At 33.1% G+C, this 25,313-nt stretch overlaps 1 protein-coding gene and 1 pseudogene across 1 annotated transcript in view; both read right to left on the reverse strand.

Moving 5' to 3' along the window:
* The window catches only part of TTC28 (tetratricopeptide repeat domain 28), a 624,192-nt gene that overhangs the window by 575,562 nt on the left and 23,317 nt on the right, over positions 1 to 25,313 (reverse strand).
* Positions 12,403 to 12,521, reverse strand: LOC112481085 (annotated as a pseudogene).

Genomic DNA, 25,313 nt, shown 5'->3' on the forward strand with positions numbered 1-25,313 from the left:
AATGACAAAAAAAAAAAAATTATCAGGTAGAAAGAAAAGCCATAGAGAAAATTTAAATAGGGCAATGAGAACACAGATGGCTAAATAGGTATATCAGATTAGGTAGCAATATTCAAGTTGATATCTGCATGTAAGAAAGAACCAACCAGTCATAACGATATGTGGAAAAGACAATTCCAGCTGGCAAGTGCAAAAGGCCCAAACTGGGCAAGAAATGCAAATATTTGAGGAACAGGAAAAAAAAAAAAAAAAGATTGTAGCTAGATTATAATGGGCCAATGAGAGAGTGTTAAAAGATTAAACAGAGAGGTAGGCAAGGGGAAGATGAGGGCTTTCTAAGAATTTTATTCTAAGTAAGATGAGAAGTTATTTAAGGTTACATAATATGTATTTGCCGATTCGAATTGCTACATTTGCATCATAGGTAGCACTAAAAGGAAAATTAATACAGAGAAAGAAAAACTACTATGCTTTTGGTTAGAGAGCCTTTCTGTTTAAACAAATTACTTTTTAGTAAAAAAGTTATTTTATAATTAAATCTTCAAACTAAAGGATAAAACAGCAGTCTACTAACATTTTAATGGAAGTTAGAATAATGAGATTTTGACAGTCATTACTGGAAGAATCTAAAGCACTCCTGCATAAACCCCTGTACATTATAGATGACTTTACTAGGATCTTATGCTAATCATTCATTAATTCTGCAAAGTTTAAGATATCTCCAAATAGTTCATGATGAGTGCCAGACATCTGGAGAGGAAGTTCCTGAGTAAAAGTATGGAAATGTCATTAAATGTAAGAAATCTCTTCCTATTATCAGAGAAACCAGAATTAAAAAAAAAAAGTAACATACATTTAGAAGCAAGAATACTTCTCATCGTATTAACTGAACAAAATACAGCAATAGCCTAAAAATTAAGGGCACCTGAGATGATATAGGTGCTGCAGAGCTTCTAATAACAAGCTATAATGCCAAGATTCAATTAAATTTAACCTCACAAATAATCACTGAGGAGAAATTATTAACATTTGCTTATTCTAGGAGCAGGTTCCTGAACATTTGATATATTAAACTTTGTATTCTCTTACCTTTTAATGTGTCTTTTTTTATTATAATTAAAAAATTATAATAAAATAATTAACATAAAATTATCATCTTAGCTAATTTTAAGTGTATAATTCGGTAGTGTTAAATTTATTCAGTGTTGTGTAAAAGATTGCCAGAACTTTTTCATGTTGCAAAATTGAAATTCTACACCTACTGAATTGTTTCCCCCTCCCTGTAACAACCACCATTCTACTTTGTTTCTATATCACTCCTTTTTTTTTAACTGATACTATTATAATGTAACAGTACCCAAGACCCTACAAAAGAAACTATGTATACAAGCTTTTGAATTGGTATTTTAGTTTGTTTTTGTTTAAACAATTTCATCCCTGTTTTCTTAACCAAAATGTGGATAGTAGAGGGGGCTAAAAATTGCCTCCAATATGTAGGCAGGAACATAGAAGAAATGACTGAGAATTATATTGTAATCACATTATACTATTTCCAATCCACTATGAATACTAACAAAATCATTATAAACAGGGTAACTGGCCACTAGAAGAAGGACAACTAGTCAATATACTTATATAAAAAAAATATTAACATGTAAGATGTTTTCATCATCTGTAAAGTCATCATAAAAATGCCTACTATGCTGACCTCGAAGGATTGAAACAAGGAAAAAAGTGAAATAATAAAGTAAATACAATTTGAAATTTGTAAGTACTTCTACATATATATAAATTGTCTAAAGATAAAACCAAACAAATGTATCACTTCAAACCAAGGAATAACTGACATGGTGCTATGCATGCAATTACTATTTACTAAATATTTGTCAAATAATTTATAGAGTATCCTGAATATGAAGAGTCAGCAAATTTCCTCTATACATTTGATACACAGAAAATGAGCTCTCTTAAATCTGCTAATGGTGAGGTCAAAGTTAAAAGATCAAAATATAAACCTACATGCTACATATAACAAGAACAAAAAGGACAGCATTATGAGTATGTTTACTTGTGACACAGCAAGCAAATCTTTAGAAAAAATATACTATATAGGTAACTTTTTCCTAAAGTAATTTCTTTTTTAATTAGTGATTCGGTAAATTGCAAAACTATCAGTGAAATGCGTGTTCAATGAAAATTACAAGGGCACAAGTGCAGGCAAGATGCCATATGGGACAAATTAACACTAAAACCAAGAACAAAAATCCTTTTCTGTGACAACAGTTACAGAATTATGTGGGATTTATATGAAGGATTCTACATCTCATTCTTTAAAAGGTAAGTTTTATCAAATTTGAGAATATAATCAAGAAAGCCATAAAGTCCTTTAACTCCTTTTCAAATTATACGATTTAGCCTACAATTGCCCAGACAAATCAAATGCAAGAGGGTTTTATTATTATCCAGAAGGTAGGCAAGGCATTCTCAAATTCTGAACCTTTGGTAACAAACCCTTTATAATCACCTTTTCATTTCCTCCCCTGTTTGAAAGGAACACTTTGTTTATGACATCATTTGCTAAGCTTCTATAAGCAGCTTGGCACAATGGCTCATAAACGTGCACCAAAGTTGATCTGATTCTAATGGGATCCACCAAATCAATCAAAGTAATTCAATCAATGGCAAGTCCATATAAGGGGGGGCCCTAGTTTCATGTCAATTAGAAGAAAGCTATTGATTGAGATTTCAATAGGGTTATTAAAGTACCATTAAATATAAAGGTCCTATTTTAATTAAATACTAACCCAAAGATCAAAAGTCACTTGTTCTCTAGATGCCTTTGGAATCAGAGTAACACACTGTCTTTCAGAATATATCAAGCTGGCAATTATCTGACTAATTTTAATTCTTTCAGTTAATAAGAAAACACAAGTAATCAGTTATAATACTTCCATTCTTCTTTTCAACAAATATTTATTGAAGGCCAATAATGTGCCAAGCACTTCGTTTGATCACCTAACATAACCTACAGTAGCCACAGAAGCTTCATATAAAAATTATAGTATAATTAAACCTGCTTAATCTTATAAAAAATAACTATGTTCAAGGACACATATCTCGATAAATGCAGTAATTAAATATAAAATTTGATATGGAGTACGTAAAAGTAAATGTAGCTAACAGAACCCGGGAAACGCTTAACATTCTTTTCCCTTGTACTAATGAAATTAGGTAATATGCATTGAATATTTATCATTATACTTGAAAATTTTTAATCTCTTCAAAAATGTACATATACCAATCCAAACCATTAACTGAAAGCCACACAATGCAGAACAGTCTTAACTATGAATTAAACACAAGAGGGCGCACAAGTCTGGGAAATTAATAAAACCAAAGGCAAGTTGCATTTTACTCAATAATTTGCAGCTCTTAATGCACGGTCACATGAATTTATAAAGGATTCGTCATGCATGTGCTAGAGGCCAATTGCACAGAAAACTTTTTCCTTTCTCAATGTATTTTCCAGAAATCAAATCACTACTTCTCTGATAACACAAATTCCTCATCTAATTTGTCTTTAAACCTAAATTTAATATTTTATCATTAAGAAAAATTATGACTTTTAACCAAAAGTTTATGCCACCTTTTAATCTGACTCCTCTTTGGAAAACCTACTATTTAGAAGCTAGCCAACTTTTAATATGCCTATTTCCAAACATCATTAAAGCTTATCGAGTAATCAAAATTATAATAAACTTACTTGTAGGAAATAGACATCCAACTTTTAAAAACTAACGCAAATCTATATCATTCTAATATCAGCTATTTAATTCTTAAGCAGTGAATATTTATTCTGTCTATAATGATCTATTCCAAGAGTTGCAACCAATCCCAAATAGTGGGCTTTGATTTCATTAATTCATTCCCTAGTGAAATAACAAGCTATCACTTGAAGATTTTGAGGCAACCAGGCTAAGATTACAGAGCCTATAAGTAGGAACATAATCCAAAATAATTCCTGAGTACATTCTGCCTACCCCAAGATTCACGGCAGAATATAACATACACACACACAGTTGTGTTTAGCTCTATTCAGCTTTATACAGTCCCAATGCTGGCTGTGACACATAAAATTATTCGTAATGCCAATAATTTCATACTGTGCCTAACTCCTACAAAGAAGAGGTAACTGACGCATGAGGACCTCGTATGGTAAAATTATCCCTTCCATATTATTAGGATAAGGAAACAAAAAAGATGAACTGACTGCTAGGATCAAAAGAGCAGTGAGCTTCAGGTTAGGTAGTATGGGCAAAGGCTGACAGTCCAGAACAAAGCATAAAGAATACATTGTGATCAAAAGTCAGGGCACAAACCAAGGAACTAACAATCAGGAACTCCAGAGTGGTCAAACTCCAATCAGTCAAATAAGTTATTTGTAATAAGAGTGAGTAGTACAGACCTGATACAGTCTATCTGAACTAGATTCCTAACATACTTCTTGCCAGGTACTTGATCCTGGACCAGAAAGAAAAGGATGTCTATAAAGGATATCACTGGGACAATCACTGAAATTTGAAAAGGGTGTGTGGATTGGATAGCAGTGTTGCATCAATGTTAACGTCTTGATTTTAATGGTTGTACTGAGGTCATATATGAGAGTATTCTCAATACATACTGAAGGATTTAGGGGTGATGGGATATCGTGTCTGCAACTTACTCTCAAATGGTTCAGAAAGTAATAATAAGTAAAGAGACTTATAAGCCAGTAAATACAATGTAAAAATAATGCTTCTAAAAGCCCTCTTCAAAACTGAAACAGTATAACACTTCTGAAATATCAGCCAATCTCCTGTAAAAAAATTTAATCACTGACTAGATATATCCAATAACATTCAGCGTTGCTATAGAAACAAAAAATATATGAATAATGTTCCAATTTGGACCAATAGTAGTACCTCAATTTCAAAAAAATGAATTTTATTTACGTATATTGCTCATATACCAATCTTATCATTTAAAAATGTTTTTTGGAAAAATATTTCTCTGCCATTGTTTCTGGAGGTGCTTTCATACCTTCTAATCCAAAATGGTTTTTTGAGACTACTTAAAAATACTTTTATGAAATGACTGTGCAAATCCCTAAAAGTTTTCTCTTTTTCACTAACATAAAAAATGCTACCAAACTTTTATTACAGGAGACAAAACAAATAGAAACCCTTTATAGTTGAGTGTCCTAATACACTTTAAATAATATCACCCACAAAGCACATATCTACAGTTTAATCAATTGTCAATAAATGACAACAAAACTACCACTTCATTTAAAACAATACATTCACATTTCTTAGTGTGATAAATATGTACCATCTGGGAGCTGGAAGTGAAACTTATTACTTATCATATGTTTAGAACTTAATTATTAGAACATTCTTGAAATGAATTATAACAAGCAAATCTGAGATTTTAAATAACTGAGCTCCTATTTCTTGAAATTCCTTTACAAGACTTTCCTTCTTGCCAGACTTCCTGAAACATTTCCTAAGGCAAAGCACTCATCTTAAAGTAGCTGGTTCTATCCCACAAAAGTCTGATTTCCAAGGAGATGCTGTGGACTGTGCATTACCCCAGGCTTACAATTATGAGAAAAATTCCTCTCAGTTAAAAACTGTGAGTTTTATCTCAAATCAACAATAGTGACATAAAAACTAAATGTATAAATAAGTAAACAATGACCAGTGAGCTTAAGAGAGGCTCACTTCAATACCAAACAGAAAAAGCTATCAATTAAATGGTGGCCGACTAGAAAAATGTCCTTTTGTTTGTAGTCTGTTTATAGTCTATTCTTAAATAACAAAAAAAAAAACTACTTTGTGCCTTCATATATGTATCCAAGAAAAGATAGAAACTTTCAATCACTTTTCCTCATCTCTTATTATAGATTTTTATCTTCATCTTAAATAAAAAAATCAAAAATGTTAAATTGGCATATTCCTAATATGGAATATTATATAGCTATTAAAAATGATTAGGTATCTACATTAACAGAAAAATGAACACTCTATAAATCTAATAATTTTAAAGTATCCCTTTTCTGGAAATGCATTATTTCATTTTTCTTTTTTTTAACATGACTTGCAAGCACAAATACCGAGTGCTACAAGCCTTGACACTATAACTCCTGCAGCCTCAGACTAACAGTTGGACTGATTCTGAATAAGAATGAAAGCAATAAAGGGTTTAACTACAAAACACAGTTTTTCTTCAAATTCCTTCCTAATCGGCTTTGATCAGAAAGACTCTTAACCTTGGAGAACATCACACCATGTGAATTCAATTCATGTGATTGATGACCTTCCCTAGCCCACCCATTTCTGTAAGTTGACTGCGCTTCCTCAATCTTACGAGCCACTTTTTTCTCTTTCTGATCCAAGAGGAAGAAAGACTTATAAATAATACTCTTTTAAATAGCATAATTTATTCTTTTATAGCATGTCAGAATAAATAAAAGAACTTTCATCTGAAAATGCTACCAGGAGCCTACTGTGTAAATGTAGGTATTTTCTAAAATAACCTTGAAACTGTAAATTGACACGTTTGGTCAGATTGTGTCAAGCTTAATTTTTCTTTCTTTTTTTCATCTGAAATCTACTTTAGCAATAATTAACTCCATGATTACCACATTCTGCCATTAAAGGATATTATCAGCACCATCATACTAATGTAGGGAGGAGGCAAGAGAATTAAAAATGTTAATCAAGCTACCTACAGAGACTGCAATATGCTTATCAGCCCTGCAGCCAGGCCAGGAGGACACCTTCAGAATAAAGGAAGATTTCTACTGGGATTGCTAACAACCCATTTCCCCATACCTGTGGAAGGAGAAAGAAAAATAACAGAGTCTTCAAGTAGCTGCCCGACACAAATAAAATCATTCATTCTAAGGCTAAAACCTTTGAGAACCTATGGATTAAAGGCTGGGAGCTAGCAGGTCTTTCAGGCTACATACTCTTCCTTTTCCCAATCCTCACTGTATGTCTATATCAAAGGAAATGGGAACTAAAGAATGATACATGAGAACTAAAGAAATCCCTGAACACTAGGCCCTTTCCTTGTCTCTCTCTGTTGGTCCCTCTCACTGTCTTTCTTGACTCTGTCTCTCTCACTGTCATCTCTCTTACACCCTCCCTTTCACTCTGCCTCTGAGGTGACCACACTCTATAGAGTATTATCCCTTTTCTAATAAACTTTTCTTTTGACTTGAACTTTGGCGTGTATGTCAAATTCTTTCTACACTCTCTGACAAAGGATGCTCTTCTCTCAGTACAGGGCTTGGTCTCCCCCTACTAAGGGAAATTTGCCCTGTCCTGAATCAATATTGCAGAAATCTTAATGAGTATGAACTTTTGGGGTACGTAGCTTTGTTTCTTTTCTATCTGACCACGTCAGTTAAGGTATTTGTTTCTTAACAAATAAACTCTTTGATACTTTTAGCCAGAAATCAGTCCCATGAAGTTATTTTTAAGTATAATTTGTATAAAATAAAAATGTTAAGTTTTCGTAATAACCTTTCCAAGCTGAACTGCTTCTAGTAAGATATTTTTCAGTGCTTTCATTTACTATGCACTTAGACTATGCACTTTTTCTAAAGTACTTTTGTAACACTTAACTCTTTGTATTTTTGTCATTTGAAAAGGTTGTGGTGCAGATGGTCTGTAATTAAGCTGCAGATTTATAACTGCTGTTAGCTTTGTAAATCCAAATATAGGTGTTTTTGTCCTGGTACATCATTTCATTTGCAGCAGGAGCTGGAATCCCACTGATCTACTAGCTACTATTTATTTTCTTCACAGTTCACAAAAGAAGAATGTGAAATTCAGTGAATGCTGTTACTAATCCTGTCGGGAGATGAATCTCATTTCACCAAAATTAAATTATGTTTTTCCACTAAAATGATGATACAAGTTGAAGACACATCACTCTGAAATTGGAAGACCTTGGCATTTAAGGCTTACACAGTGGCTTACGCAGCTGAACTCTAGGTTACTACTCTGTTTTCCCATTTGGGGGTGCAGCTTTTTTTTAATGTTGAGAGATGCCATTCTAACTACTGTTAAATGTCTCTGTTTTGGGAAGGTATTACAAATACACACACACATATAAAGTATCCCTTTTCTTAAAAAAGTATGTAGGTGTATGTATGTGAGCACATGTGTACATATATGTAGAGTTTAGATATATTGCAAAAGGTCTCAAAAAATATTCAAATTGGATAAAAACAGTTAACTCTAGAACTGAAATGGGGGATGGGGAATAGGGCGAGGAATAAAATTTTTATTGTTTGAGAGTTTTCCAAAAGTAATTTTGAGTTACTTTTGTAATTAAAAAATTATATGTATGTGTGTATGTACAATTTATAGATTAACCCAAAACACCTGAAACATAGCTTCAAAGGCATACAAATAATAAGCCTATCATAAAATCATGTGTTTAAAACATATGAAATAATGATTTATATTAATAACAAGAAACCATTTATCCCCAAAGATAAATTGGTAATAACATTTGTTTTGGTAATGAAATCTGTAACATTAAAAGAAGTAACAGCTGGCTGCAATGGATTTCACTCATGGTAGAATACAGTTTGAACTTAAATTAAGGGAAGTGTCACATTCTTGCCTATGAAAAATCCCCTTTCCTGACCATCCTTCCAACTGTCTACGAAAAGCTTCTGAATAACTAAATTAACACCTCTTTAAAAACATGAATAAAATTATGCAAAAGAAATGTCAGAAAGATAGTCAACTTTATTCTAAATATGTATTATGAAATTAGTATTTAACTTATAACTTTGATTTTAATGTCGTGAGGCAGAAAGATTAGAAAAAAAATTAGAGTCAGATACAGTTTCTAATCCTGGTTTTTCTTACTTTCTGGCTCCAGGCAAACTACTTAAATTTCTCACCTATCTATAAAATAGATAACACTACCTATTACAGATGATTGTTATGAGGATCAGTGAGAGCCCTTCAGTTATAAAGTTCAGTGAGTCTTAACCTATACCACTACTCCAGTCTAAGTTAGCATCATCATTGGTCTGCCTGCTTCTGCTTTCACCCTCCTACTTTCCATTTTCCTGACAACAGTATTCTATATTTCACCATAAATAAAATTATGGAAAAGCACTTCCAAAATGGCAAGGTAAGGACTTCCAAAACTCTTCCATAAAAGCAATAACAACACAAGCAAAACTTGTCAAAATCAACTTTTTCAGAATTGTGGAAGTTAACCAACAACTTGAAGCAACCCAAGAAGTGTTTCTTCAACAGAAACAGCTGCTCTCAAAGAACAGCAAATTTGTGGGGTTTTACCTTACACTTCTTTATCCCCTTTCCCTAGCTCTATGATAGACTTGAAAGCCAGCAGCCTCTCAAGCATAATACCTGTGAAAATCAGAAACTTAGGAAATCAATGGAGGGGTCAAAATGGTTTGGAGTTCCCCGAAACATCCCATCCCCAGAATATTACCACTATTTGATCTGTCTGGCAGCAACCTAAAAAAATCCATTCACAGGACTTTATTTTACATGACTCAGATATGGCTCAGTAAAAACAGCCCTCTTCCCAGCGTGTGTGTCAACAAAATCAGTGGCAATTAGTTAACATCCCAGCTACCTGAAGCAGCAATACAAACTGGATAAGTAAGAGGCTAAAGAAAAACTTAAAAGAAAAATCTATAGATTTAGACGTAAAAAAAAAAAAAGGGCTTGGAAAACTCCAAAATATTCTTGGAAACCTAGGAATGTTCAGGGCTCTGCACATGCCCAAAAAAGACCTGAGAATACCTCAGTCTCTCACCTCTGGCTGAAATTACAGTACTACACAAGCAAGAAGGCTAAAACAGAATTGTAAGTCACCAGTGTTGAAGGTTAGCCCAACATACACAAGGAACTCTTGAACAAAGACTGGTAAATTTATTGATTCAAAGCATTTAAGGGCTGTCTAATCAATAGCTGACCATTAAGCTAATCGAGCAGACTTCAGTGGCTACACATGACAAAGAATATAGACTTTAAAAAATTAATCCAGGAAAGTCACTAACTCACAAAAGGCAACAACAACAAACTCTTGTTGGGGGAGGAAGGAGCAAGCAATCTGATTTTCAAGGCTGCCATGTTATATTACTTAAAATTTCCAGTTTTCAACAACAAAAAAAAAATGATGAGACACATACACACAAAAAAGGAGGCAATAGAAGCTGTTCATGAGGAAATCCAGGCATTAAACTTACTAGACAAAGACTTTAAATCAGCTATTATAAACATGTTCGGAGTACCAAACAAAACCATGTCTAAAGAATTAAAGTGTAAGCACGATGTCTCACCAAATACAGAATATCAATAAAGAGAACAGAAATTGTATGATTTAAAAGACAATGGCATAAGGCAATAATTATAAGACTATGCTGATGGGCTTATGTATAAAGAGTAATTTGTACAACAATAATAGCACAACAGAAGGAGAAGAGAATGGAGCTTTATTGGAGCAAAAATTTTGTATACTATTAAAATTTAATGTATATAAATTCAAACTATTGTTTTAAATTAAAGTTTTAATTATAATCCTTAGGGCAACCACCAATAAAATAATTTAAAAATATATAGTTTTAAAAAAATGGAATCTAAATGGTACACTAGAAAATATTTATGTAACATAAAAAAGGAAGTAGTGAAGAAAAGAAAAAGACATATAAGAAACAATACAGACATAAAAAATAACAAAAAGGTAGACATAAATCCTACTTTATCAACAGTTACATTAAAATAAATGGATTAGACACTACAATGAAAGGACAGAGATTGGAAGAATGGATTTTTAAAAAACAAAAAACATGAAGGAAGTATCTAAAAGTCACATAGATGATAGAGGCTTTGTCCATCCTTATTGCAATCATATCAAAGTTGGAACAGAAATATGGAGCAAACAGCAAGCAGTCTCCTGGGATCTAGATGAACAGAAACACTACAACTAGGAATAGAAATAATTAATCAACCTGCAATGGTAAAAGGTACAATAGGGTGAAGGCCCGAGTCTGCCCGGTCCCCAGTGGCTGAATGGGACACAGGGTACTGCAGCCAAAAGCTGCAGATACCTCTTAAAGAGGCTGTGTCCATGACCAAACTTTTGCAGTGACAGATTCACTTGCTCTGAGTACCAGCATCAAGTCAGCTGCTTGGAGGGCACCAGGAACTTCAGAGGGACACTGAGTTGTTGGAGCAAGGGCCAGATGTGAGAATCTCTCCCTGGCAGAAGTGCCAGCAAATCCATTGTTCTTCTGTTGAGCTCTTCCCTCTCTCAGTGTGTGGACGCAGCACCGCCATAGCTGAAATGTCATCATCTGCCCAAAAGAGTTCCTGAAACTCTGCCTCCCCCAACTCATGGCCCCACCCAAAACACATTCAGTTGTATCCTCAGTGAGTCCAGTGCTCCTTACTGAGCCAACTCCAAGACCCACACTGGTGGCAGCTGGTCTCGGTTTATGGTGTGGCCTCTTGAGGCAACATTAAGCACAGCATCTATGGATTCCTTGTTGAATCTTAGCAGGTGGTCCCAGAGGGACACAGGCTGGCTCATTTCGGGTTAAAAGACACATACTGACTAAAAGGCAGGGGATGGAAAAAGATATTGCCTTGATGGACCTAGAGGGTATTGCGCTGAATGAAGTTAGTCCGATAAAGATAAATATCGCATGATTTCATATACATGTGGAATCCAAAGAACAAAACAACAACAACAAAAATGAAAACAAACTCATAGGTGCAGAAAATAAACTGAGGGCTATTAAATGGGAAGGGGGCTGGGAAGTTGGTGAAAAAGGGCAAAGGGATTAAGAAGTACTAATGGAGAGTTACAAAATAGTCATGGAGATATAAAGGATAGTATAAGGAAGATAGTTAATAATGTAATAAATATGTAGGGGGAAGAAAGGTACTAGATTTAGTGGAGTGATTACTTAGTGAGTTATATAGATCTCTAATCACTATGCTATACAACTGAAACTAATACAGTATTGTATGCCAACTATAATTGAAAAACTCACTGAAATGAACAATGTAAATACAAAAAACTAATTGTATATTATATTTCAATACAGCCAGAAAAAAAAGTGTTACTAGAAATGTGCAGTGAAAAAAAATACAAATAAAAACTACTGAGCATGTACAAGAAGTAAAATATGCATTAAACATTTTATTCACACAATGAAGTAGACTTTAAGCAACTTCTGTTTAATACTTACAAGAGAATCAATTTTTTTTTTTTTAGGTGAGGCAACCCTTGGTAGACCTCACAGATAGCAAAGACCTTATCAGCTTATAATCCCTTATTTTTTTATTTTTATGCCTACAGCACCTAGTCTTCCTAGGTGGTCTCCCATCCAACTATTAACCAAGCCCGACCCTGCTTAGCTTCCGAGATCAGATGGGATCAGTCTTGTTCAGGGTAGCATGGCCATAGATGAGAATCATTTTTTTATATGCAGAAACGCAATTTTATTTAGAAGTATCTGATCAAATAAATGTGTGATAAAAGTATATTCATAAAAAGAAACATGCTGTAACTCTACAAGACACTTTAGTTTCAAAGACACAAATAGATTAAAAGGAAAAGTACAGAAAAAGAGAAGTGGAGTGGCTGAATTAATATCAGACAAAACAGATCTTAAGACAAAAATTTCTTTGTTACTAGAGACAAAGAAGGATATTTATAGTAATCAATCTTTCAGAAAGACAATCATAAAAATATTAGTATCCAACAACAAAGATGCCAAAATACATGAAGCAAAAACTGACAGAATTGAAGGGGAAAATAGAAAATAGACTTCAAAATCCCACTTTTAATAATGAATAGAACTATCTCATATTAATAAGAAAACAGAAAACTTGAACACTATAAACTAGATCTAATGGACATCTACAGAACACCCCACCCAACAACAGAATACATATTTTTTTCGCAAGTGCACATGGAACATTCCTGAGGACAAAAGATGTGTTAGACCATAAAGCATGCCTCAATAAATTTTTTTGGGGGGGATGAGGAAATAAGTGTTTATGTGGGATTAAGAACTGCAATTTAGGAGCACAGATTCAGGCAGAAACCCAAATAGTGTCCCAATTCCAGGGTGAGGGCGAGGGGTTTTTAAGAGAAAAGATGGAGTAATTACGCAGATAGAAGAAAGAGATTCCTATTGGAGCTAACAAGCTGAGTTACTCTTTAGTTGTACATGGCTAGTTACTGATTCTATCTTCAGAGAGTTTATAATATCAATCCTTGTGGTCAGGATGTCTGCTTTCCTGTTAGCTTTACAAATAATTATAAAACAAAGTTGGTTTGGCCCAGTCCAAAGGTTGTTTTACCCAGTTCAAACATTCCAAAGTTTCAAGGAACAAGACGTGGAAGGCAGCTCCTCTGGTATGGTGGCTCCGACTTTATTTTAAAATGGCTTCACTTACGTCAAATTTGTAAATGGGACCACATATCATTCAAAGACTTCTTAGAAATGGTCACTAAAATCTCATGAAGTTGCAGAAAGGATTATATAGGTCAACAGGTCATTCAGCTGGTTAGCTAGTCACAAAGTCTTCACTAAGCACCTCCTATGTGCCATGTAGGCAGCTGCAGATACAGGTGAGCAGGATACAGAATGCAGGCTCAAAATGCTTCCATCCTTTGACAGGTGTTGTCCAGGCATTGCTCAGAGTTGATCAGTTGATTTGCTGACTTGGTAGGTTGGAGGTCGGAGAGGTCAAAATGATACTAAAACCTTAGCCAGTTAGGACAACCACTCACCCGATGCTCCAATCCTCTCTTCAGTATCTTTGCTCACACACTTGCAAGGACGGAAAACTCACTACCTTTAACGGTAGTATCACCTGAAAAACACTGCCTCCGAGAAAGTGTTTCTTTTTTTTTTTAATTTATTTTATTAGTTTCAAGTATACAGTACATTGGTTGGATATTTATATAGTTTATAAAATGATTCCCCTAATCGCTTTTTCTCTCCTCTGGCTCTCCACCTAGCCATTATATTAATGCTAACTGCATATCTTATGCCATGCTCCCCATCCCCATGGCCATCTATCAACTACTAATTTGTGCTTCTTTAACCCTTTACTCCATTCTCCCAGTCCCCCAACCCTCTCTGGCTGGCACCAGATTGTCCTCTATATTTTTAAGTCTGTTTTTGATTAGTTTGTTCTTTTTGTTCCTTAGAGTCTGCATATAAATGAAATCATATGGTATTTGTCTTTTTCTGTCTGACTTATTTCACTCAGCATAATAACCTCTAAGTCCATCCATGTCATTGCAAAATGGTTGGATTTCATTTTTTAATGGCTGAGTAATATTCCATTGTATATATGAACCATAACTTCTTTATCCATTAATCTGTTGATGGGCATTTAGTTTACTTACAGGATAAATACTCAGAAGTGAAATTGCTGGGTCATAAGGTAGTTCTAATTTTAATTTTTTGAGGAACCTCAAACCATTTTCCATAGTGGCTGTACCAATTTGCAATCCCGCCAACAGTGTATGAGTTCCCTTTTCTCCACATCCTCGCTAACACTTGTTCTTTGATTTATTGATGATAGCCATTCTGACAGGTGTAAAGTGATATCTCATTGTGGTTTCAATTTGCATTTCTCTAATGATTAGTGACCTTGAACATCTTTTCATATGTCTATTGGCCAACTATATTTCCTCTTTGGAGAAATATCTGTTCAGGTCTTTTGCCCATTTTTCAATTGGATTGTTCTTTTCTTGTTGAGCTATATGAGTTCTTTATATATTTTGGATATTAACCTCCTATCAGATTTATCATAAGCAAGTATCTTCTCCCAATCAGTCATCTTTTTTTGTTCATGGTTTCCTTTGCTGTACAAAAACTTTTTAGTTTGATACAGTCCAATTTATTTTTTCTTTTGTTTCCCTTGCCCAAGGAGATATATCAGAAAAAAATATTACTGTTAGCAATGTCAGAGAGTTTACTGCCTATGTTTTCTTCTAGACGTTTTATAGTTTTGGGTCTTACACTTAAGTTCTTAATCCATTTTGAGTCTATTCTTATATATGGTGTAAGATGGTGGTCCAGTTTCTTTTTTTTTTTTTCCCATGTATCTGTCTAATTTTCCCAACACCATTTATTGAAGAGACTGTCTATACCCCATTATATATTCTTGCCTCCTTTTTCACATATTAAGTGACCATATCTGCGTGGATTTATTTCTGGGCTCTCTATTCTGTTCCATTGATCAATGTATCTGTTTTTATGCCAGTACCATGCTGTTTTGATTACTGTAGACTTGTAGTATAGTTTGATATCAGGCAGTGTGATATCTCCAACTTTGTTCTTCTTTCTCAAGATTGCCATGGCTATTCAGGGTCTTTTATGGGTCCACATAAATTTTAGGATTACTTTTTCTAGCTCTCTGAAAAATGTCATTGGTATTTTGATAGGGATTGCACTGAATCTATAAATTGCTTTGGGTAGAATGGCCATTTGAATGATGTTGATTCTTCCTACTCATGAGCACGGTATATGCTTCCATTTATTTGTATCTTCTTCAATTCTTTTTTTCAATGACTTACATTTTCTGAGAACAGGTCTTTTACTTCCTTAGTTAATTTGATTCCCAGGCATTTTGTTGTTTTCGATGCAACTGTAGATGGGATTGTTTTCTTAATTTCTCTTTCCAAAAGTTCATCATTGGTGCATAAAAATGCCACTGACTTCTAAATGCTAATTTTGTACCCTGCTACTTTACTGAATTAATTGATCGCTTCTAATGGTTTTTTGGTGGAATCTTTATATATAGTTCTCTATATACAGTATCATGTCATCGGCAAATAATAAGAGTTTTACTTCTTCCTTTCCAATTCGGATACCCTTGATTTCTCTTTCTTGTCTTATTGCTGTGGCTAAGACTTCCAATACAATGTTGAAGAGGAGTGGTGAAAGTCGGCATCCTTGTCTTGTTCCTAATATTAAGGAAAATTTTTAGCCTTTCCCCATTGAGTATGATGTTAGCTACAGGAAGCCTCAATAAATTTTAAAGGATTGATACGATACAAAGTATGATATCCAAACACAATGGAATGAGATTTGAAAACAGTAACAGAAGAAAATTTGGAAAGTCACAAATACGTGGAAATTAAATATACTCATAATCTTTAACTAGACCGATCATAAATTAAATGTCATCTTTCTAGTTAAAATCTTCCAATGATATCTCATCAGTCTTTGAATAAAATATTACCTCCTTACAATTGCTTAAAAGGGCCTACATGACCTGGCTCCTGCCCAACTCAACCACCTCATCTCTTACCATCTCCTTTCCACTCACTCACTGTGCTTCACTGGCCTCTATGCTATTTTCTATATTACCAAATTCAGACTAGCTGTTAACTCTGACTAGAGTGCACTTTGCCCAGATCTTCACATTTGGTTCTTTCAGGTCTCATCTGAATCCTCTTCTCCTATAAACTCTCTCATAACCGTCATTCTCTTTTCTCAGTATTCTTCTTCCCTTTAGTCTGTTTTAAATGTCTTCAGAGCACTTATCACATTCAAACATTTTCATATGTAATTATTATTTATTTTCTGCTTCTCCTCACTAGAATGTTAGTTGTAACTTTATTCCACCTTGTTCTTGACTGAATCACTAAGGTTTAGAATACTGCCTAGCTCACAGAAATGCTCAACAAATTTATTTCTTATTCAAAAAATGACTTGATTTTATAGAAATTATAGAAAGCACATATACCCAAAAAGTGTATAATGAATGCATACTATTAAAAATACAGTTTTAAAACATTATTTTATGCATTTCTGTTATTAAGCTCCAAGGCATTTAAAACATTTTGTTTACTTGTAATGACAAGTAAAACGCAAATAAATTGCAACATAGAGTCTGGTTTACATTATAGGAAATGAAATTGAATAGTATCCTCTAAATCATATGGACATATGAGTGTTAAAACTTCAAAGAGAATTCTGAACTCTTAAGATTTCTTAATTGATGGACTCTTTTGTCCAGGTACGTAGTATAGCATACTATTTAAGAAAAAATTCTTTAGAATCAGACAGACCTCAGTTAAAATTCAACTCTAACAGTTACTAGCTAGATGTCCTGGACAAGTTATTTAAGCTCTCACTAAGTATAAATGTTCTCTTTTTTAAAGTTGAAATCATATCTACTCCATAAGATTATTGTGAGTGATACAAATAAAAGGATTCAGATGATCATTTTAAATAAGCATTCAATAAGAGCTATTATATTTTGTTATTATAATGTAGGTAAAACCAAAAGGAAACATGTAGTCAAGATATTTTTTAACACTTTTTCTTATATTTAACTCTGTCATCAGATATAATACCTGACTAATAAGGAACAATACCCTCTTATCAAGTATTATACCTGATGACAGGATTCTGTCATCAGGAATAACCACTGAATGAGAACATAAGAAGAGCTTTAAATCCATGAAGAAAGAGAAGGTATTTATGGTGTGCTTTAAAATTAATGGGAAAGTCCTACTGTGAAATTTTCGCATATATAGTGTTACACCATATTAAAATCTAGCATTCCTTTGGGTTTCTCTTCCTATGGTACCCTTGAGGAATATAACTATTTCTGAATCTCATAATTCACACTAAAATGACAGTAACTATTTCACAACTGATTTGTCTGAAAAGATGTGATTCAAGAAAATTCCAGAACAGAAAGAAAAAGGATTAAAAGTCAAACTATAATAGATACAACTAAAAAAGGATATGTTCCAGAAATGATGGTACATGAATATATACCATACTGTGTATATGATCTGACAAAGAATACTGAGGTAAATTACAAGGATAGCCACAAATTCTTTCCTTTCTATAGAGGCCTTTGGGTCTCTCCTCTTCTACAGCGGGTCTGAGTTTGGTCGTGTGACTTGCTCTGGCCAATGGGTCAACAGCAAATGTGGTATAAACAGACTCAAAAACTGCTTGTGCATTGGTGTTGCCATTCTTTTACAGTTCATGGAATCCTACAACTGCCATGTGAAGAAGCCCAGGAAAACCTGCTGGATGATAAAAGACACACAACATACTTGCAGCTGTTCCCCTAGCCAACAGCATACCAACTGTCAGAAATGTGAGTGAGACCGTCTTAGATGATCCAACCGCCAGTCAAGTCTCTAGCTGACCTCAAACACATGAGCAAGCACCACAGAAATCAACTGGGTCAACCCAGACCAAAAGAGCTACCCAGCTGACATTCAGAATCTTGAACTAAATAAATGGTTATGTTAAAGCCACTATGTTTTGGAGTGATGTTTTACAAACAAAAGCTAGCAGATACATTTTTTCCCCAAAATAATAGAGAAAAAGTAGAATACCAAAACAATGAAACAATTTCGATATGCTAAATTTTTTAAATAAATAAATATTGTTACCAGGGAAGATAATAACTATGCTTACCTATAGTAAATGCCTAATAGATATTTAGTGAACTGAAATAAATGAAATATAGCCACATATAAAAGAGCAACTGGAGCAAATAAGTTATTCAAAAGATTGTATGTACCATATACGTGGTAAAAAAAAAATTCTTCCTGTGCACTCTGCAACAAATATATCTTAGTGGAATAGTTTATCCATTTGACATCATAATTTTTTTAAAAAAATGATCAACAGAAGTTGGAAGGATTCAGAAGATTACTAAGATTATAAGAGGAAGAAAAATGCTCAAAAAAAGACTGAGTAGTTTAACTTAAAACTATGTGTATATAAATACAGAACAATTACTAACAGTATTATGATGATCATTATCGACATCATCAATGACCATCATGTATTAAGTAAACTGAAAATGAAAAGCTCTGTGCTAAATGCCTAACATTATTTTATTTAATCCTCTATACAAGCCTTCAAAGTTTGTGATGTTAACCTAGTTTACAAACGGTGAAAATGAAGCTTACAGAGGAAAAGTAACATGTAAGGGGTTTTAAAAAAACCTAGGTCCAACTCCAAAGAACCAACGGTCCTTGCTTCACATGTATATTGTTTCAAAATACATGAATTCAGTTACCAAAGTTAAGTAACACCAGTTCCCTAATAACACAGTTCAAATTTCAGTTACCACAATATATTAACCTTGAGTAAACACAAAGAACAAACTCCGCTGCTAGTTCTTCAGTCCACAATCACTTCGTAATTAAGAGATGTGCATCATGATTAGTGACCAGTCACATCACTTGTTTCAAAGTCTGCTGGTGACTGCTCACTGCATATCTGTTATTCATCTCACACACAAATAGCAAAGAGGTAGCTGAGTTGCCTCCTTATTTCCCAGTGATAAACCCCTGTGGACATTTTATAAAAATGGATTTTTTGAAAGAGAGAACTAACCAACAAAGACAAATGCAGCAAAGGAATAAAAAGTGATAATGCTTGAAGTAAACTTCAAATCAAACATAAAGGGAGTTACATAAGAAACACCTGACAGTAGAAATGTTGACACATCCGCCGTACAAGAGATTCAGTCAGAACTTAATGAACTTATTGACATAAATGAGGAAAGTAGTTGTGACCAAAGGTGAGAAAGTGATGTTAGCAAAATTTTTGGAATTTAGGAACTTTCAGAGATATTTGAAACTGAAAAAACAAAGGTTAGTGTTGGAACTTGATCCAAATTAGGAATATACAATTTGCCAAGACATAGAAAAGATGTCCACTCTGTATTATAAATTATATGATGAGAGGAAGGCAGCAAGCATTGTTCAAATAACTCTGAGTAAGTTTCTTACAGAAAAAATAAAACAAATTATCAATGTTTCTAACAGTTTAAATCATAGTGTACTAAATAGTTTTAACATTTTTTCATTCTTTATACATTTATAATCCACTGTAAGAAAGATTTTAATGTTTTAAGAAAAACTTTTAAAGGTCACAGAACAATCAAAAATCACCCTGCAAGATTTTTCAGCTTGCACAGTCATTTCTGTGGTAGTGACACATGCAAAGCAAGAGCTGGCTGTATATGCTATTTCCATTATACTATGCTATCTCACTAAACATATAATGAGAAATTTTAAAGAAATGTTAGATTATTTCCAGAACTGATTAAAAAGTAGAGTAAAACTATTGAGGAATTCAACTAATGATAACAAGAACTTCTAAACCATCAAGGCGAGAAGTTTATGATCTGTAAAATCTGCATCTTTAGAAGTCTTTAAGAAGAAAATGCAGTACCATCTTCTAATTTTCTCACTGATTTAGACACTGAAGTTAAAAAAAAAAAAATGGTGGCCAGCAATGGCTGGGCTATAAAACAAATAGAAGACAAACTTTCAAAGAATTTTCAAACTAGGTTAAGACTCAGATACATTCAAGTGACATGTTTATACAGTAATATAAATAATTAACTATGTGAAATTAGCAATAGACAAATGAATGTTATATTATATTCATAGAAGTTCAATGTTCCAGGAAAGCTTCCAGGAAAAAGTAAGAGTTGAACTAGACCTACTTAGCCCAATAATAGTGGGAGCAAAGGAGAAAACTCCAGGCACAGAGCTTGATATAAATAAGGAAGAAGGAAAAAACTGGACCAACATGCAGAACTGGTTTGTCAGCAGAGTAGCAAAAAATAAAGGGAGAAATGGGACCACTTGTGCTGAGTCTTGAATTATCACGCCAATTGTCAGCATGTAACAAAAGAAAATTTTTTATAAGAATACTTACAATAAAAGGTTATCACAACAAAATAAGAATGAAATTCTAAGAACCTGGACTGTAATACTGACTGTGGAAATAAACTGTAGAAGATATATATGGAATACATTTAAGTGCAGAGGAGTTGTTGGCCAACTTGATACAAACAATGAAAAAGAAGAAAAATATCCTAAATATCCTAAATGTATGAGACCAGGTAACTGGGAACAATGACTACCAATGGGAGAACTCAAAACATCGAGAAAGCCAACAGGGCCAAGGAGGCAAGATGAGTTTGTTGGGGATCCAATGACCATGAAGAATCTTATATCACTGAAAAGAAGTCAATTCTGCTTCCAGTAATGACAGAGCAAAAAACAAGTACATAATTTAGACATAATAGAAAAAGAAATCATCTGAAGGACCAGACAGTAGCAGATCTGGAAGAAGAGACCTAGGAAGTGAGTTCTCATTTTCAAAGTGCACAGGTAAGGTGCAATCAGAGTGCTGAGCAGGGTAACAGGAGTGCTGTTTTTCTGGCCTAGGAAATCAGAATATTGAAGCACAGGAAACTATAGCCTTTGGCCAAGGAGAAAGGGAATCCCAATAGGAAAAGAACCAGAAAAGGGATACTCAAATTCTTTCTACCCACATCTTTGGCTAACCCTTAAACATAAATGAAACAAAGCCAAAGCAGTTCGACTAAAGATAAACTATCTGTACTGAAGCTGGAGCTGCAATGCAAGAAACAAAGTATGCAGTTCTATTATAACCAAGATAATTACCTGCCAAATAACATCATCAACAATTGAAAACACTGCACAATTTTCTCAAGAGAAAAAAAATCAACTCAAGAAGTATTCAGATAAATCAACAAATGGCAGGAAATGTGTAACAGAGGAGCAAAAACAGAGAAGATAAATAATAAAATAATAGGAAAAAATCAACAGCATCAATAATTACATTAAATGTTAATGGACAAAGATTCCAATTAAAAGGCAGAGAATGACAAAATTATATGCTGTCCAAAAGAAATAAATTTTAAATGTAAAGGACCACTGAGTAAGCTGAAGAAAGCTGAAGTGGCTATATTATTATCAGACAAAATAGATTTTAGGACAAAAATAACTATCAGAGATAAAGAAGAATCTTCCATAATAATAAAAGGATCAATTCATCAAGAAGACATAATGAAAATATATATGTTACTGACAAAGTTTCAAAAAAAATGAAGCAAACAGTGATAATATTAAAAGGATAAACAGCCAATTCCAAAATCTTAGTTGATTTTAATTTCTTTATTCCAGCAATTGATGGAATAACTAGACAAAAAAAGTCAGCAAAGACATAGAAGATACGAACAACACTATCAACCACCTAGACTTAATTGATATCTATAAAACTATATCTCACAACTGCAAAACACACATTCTTTTCAAGTGCTCCTAGCAGGTTCACCAGGATAAGCTATATGCTGGGCCATAATACAAACCTCAATGAATTTAAAAGCATTAATGTCATACCAAGTAGGTTCTTTAACCACAATGAAATTAGATATCAACAATAAGATAACTCAAAATATATGTATATTAGGAAATTAAGCAACAAACTTCCAAATAATCCATGGGTCAAAGAAGTAATCACAAGAAAAATTTGAAAATATTCTGAACTGCATAATAATGAAAAAAAATCATATCAAAATTTGTGAGATACAGCAAAAGCAGTGCTGAGAGAGCAGTTAGCTTTAATGCTCATATTTAAAAAAAAGAATAAAGATTTAAAATCAATGGCCTAAGTTCTCATCTTAAGAAATGAGAATAAATTTAATGTAAAATTACTAGAAAGAAGGAAATAATATAAAGAGCAGAAATTGATGAAAGAGAAATGTACAGTATTGAAATCAATGAAACTAATAGTTGATTATCTGGAAATACAAAATTTATAAAGCTCTAGACAGACTAATGAGACAAAAGAGAGAAGACACAAATTAACAATATCAGGAATGAAAGAAACAACATCACTATAGATCCTACAAAAATTAAAAGGATAATAAGGAAATGTTAACTTTATGCTTATAAACTTGCAACCTAAATTACATGTAAAAATTTACTGAAAGCAAAATACCAAAACTAATCTAAGAGAAATTAGAACATTTGAACGGCCTTATATCAATCAAAGAAATTGAATTAATAATTAAAACCTTCTCACAAAGAAAAGTCCAGGTGAAGTTGGCTTGACTGGTGAATTCTACCAAATACGAAGGAAGAAACAATGCCAATCCTACATAAAATCTTTCAGAAAATACAAGGAGAAAGAACATTTCACTATTCATTCCATAAGGCCAGCATCACTCTGATACCAAAACCAGACAACAGTATCATGAGAAAACACAGATCAATATCCCTCATAAACACAGATGCAAAAATTCTTAATAAAATTACAGCAAATCATATCCAACAATATATAAAAAGGATAATACCTAATAACTAATTGGCATTTATCCCAGGAATGCAGGGTAGGCTTAATAGCCAAAAAAAAAATCAATTCAATTTACCATATTAACAGAGTAAATGAGAAAAAAACATATTATAATTTCAATAGATGAAGAAAAAATTGATAAAATTCAATACTCAATCATAAAAGGAATTGAAGGGAACATCCTCCAACTGATTAAGGACAGCATCCTCAAAAATGAAAAGTTCAATGCCATCCCACTAAGATCAGGAATGACTTAAAAAAAACTTCACTCTCACCATTTCTATTCAAAACTTTACTGGATAACCTAATCAGTACACTGGAACAAAAAAAAAAGAGAAAAAGAAAAGAAAAAGAAAGAAAAGGCATATGCAAAAGAAAAGAAGAAGTAGCACTGTCATTATTTGTAGGCAACATGCTCACGTACAGGAAAAAAAATGCTAAAGGATCTGCAAAGACATAACATAAAATACAAAAAAAAGTATTTTCGTAGGCTAGCAATGAAAATTAGAAAATGAAAAAATTTTAATCCATTTTTAACAGTATCAAAAATACTTAGAAATAAATATAACAAAAGATGTGCAAGATCTTAACACTAAAAACTACAAAAAAATTGCACAAGGATATATAAGAATGACTAAATAAATGGAAAGATACACCATGTTCATGGGTTGAGAGACAACAGTGTTAAGATGGCAGTTCTCTCCAAATTGCCCTAAAAATTCAATACAACTCTATTAATTTTCCAGTAAGCTTTTTGACATTATTTAAAAATGCAAAGACAGAGAATAGCAAAAGCAACCTAGAAAAAGAAGAACAAAATTGGAAGACTCACAATATCTGATGTTGAGACATACAATAAAGCTACAGTAATTAAGATAGTATGGTTAGGGCATAATGATAGACAGATTAATGGAACAAAACAGAGTCCAGTAATAATCCCATAGTTTTATGATCAAAAGGTATGTGACAAAGGTGTCAAAGATAATTCAACAAGAGACAGTCTTTTCAACTAATGTTACAAGAACATGGTTATCAATATAAAATAAATAAACCTTGGCCCTTATGTCATACCATCACCCAAAATTAACTCAAAATGAATCATAAACCCAAAAGTGAAAACTATAAAAATTCTAGAAGAAAATATTAAAACTTTATGACCTGAAGAAGGACAAATGTTTCTTAAACATGACACAAAAAGAATTAACATAAACAGACAATAGCTAAGAAGCAGCTGGAGATAAGTTCATACCTCTTTTGTAACCCAGATCACACCAAAATCATTCTTTCATTCAGACAAAATAGACATGAATAAAAGACTCTCCATTCAATCTCTGGAGTCCCTGGATCTTTACAAAAAGAGAGAGAGAAATTGGAAGACATGTTTTCCCACATCAAACTACGTACACAACAATTACATTTCAGAGCAAGATTTCAGAAAGGCAAAGGATTATAATGAAAAAGTCTGTTAGAAGAGTCAAAATTTAAAGAAAAAAAATAATAAAATTTCACCAGACATACCTTTATGACAAGAGTATAAGTAAACTTTCTTTCACATGAGTATAGTCCTAGAAAAGTAAGTATAATATCAATTTTCATAAAATGAAACTTTTTTACGTAGTGGAAAATTCTTTATAGATTAATTTTGTTATGAACAATATTGCATAAGAAGATCCTTTCATGACTTCAATAATAAATCCTAATTTAATTTTATATAATTCTAGATGTTCCTAAGTTAGCTTGCTTAAAACCAAATATGGAGCTGAAATATTAATGCAAATTATAAATATATAATAACTTCATTTATCATAAGGAAAAATTCAGAGACTAAAATGATAGAAATTATCATAAAAGGTTGATGTTTCATCTATAATCATACTTCACTGTTTTCAGCCTTTTTTGTACATAAAAAACACAAGAGGTTGACAAAAGAAAGTGGAAGTAATATAGAAAAAGGAAAAAGATAAAAGTTTAAAGATATTCGCAAATATAAGAAGGGTACAAACAGATTCTAAAAGGAATGAATGGAGATATTTAATTTAAAAATTAAACTCTATATTTATCAGGCTCATCA

The sequence above is a fragment of the Pteropus alecto genome, unplaced genomic scaffold, assembly GCF_000325575.1.
Source record: "Pteropus alecto unplaced genomic scaffold, ASM32557v1 scaffold190, whole genome shotgun sequence".
NCBI lineage: Eukaryota > Metazoa > Chordata > Mammalia > Chiroptera > Pteropodidae > Pteropus > Pteropus alecto.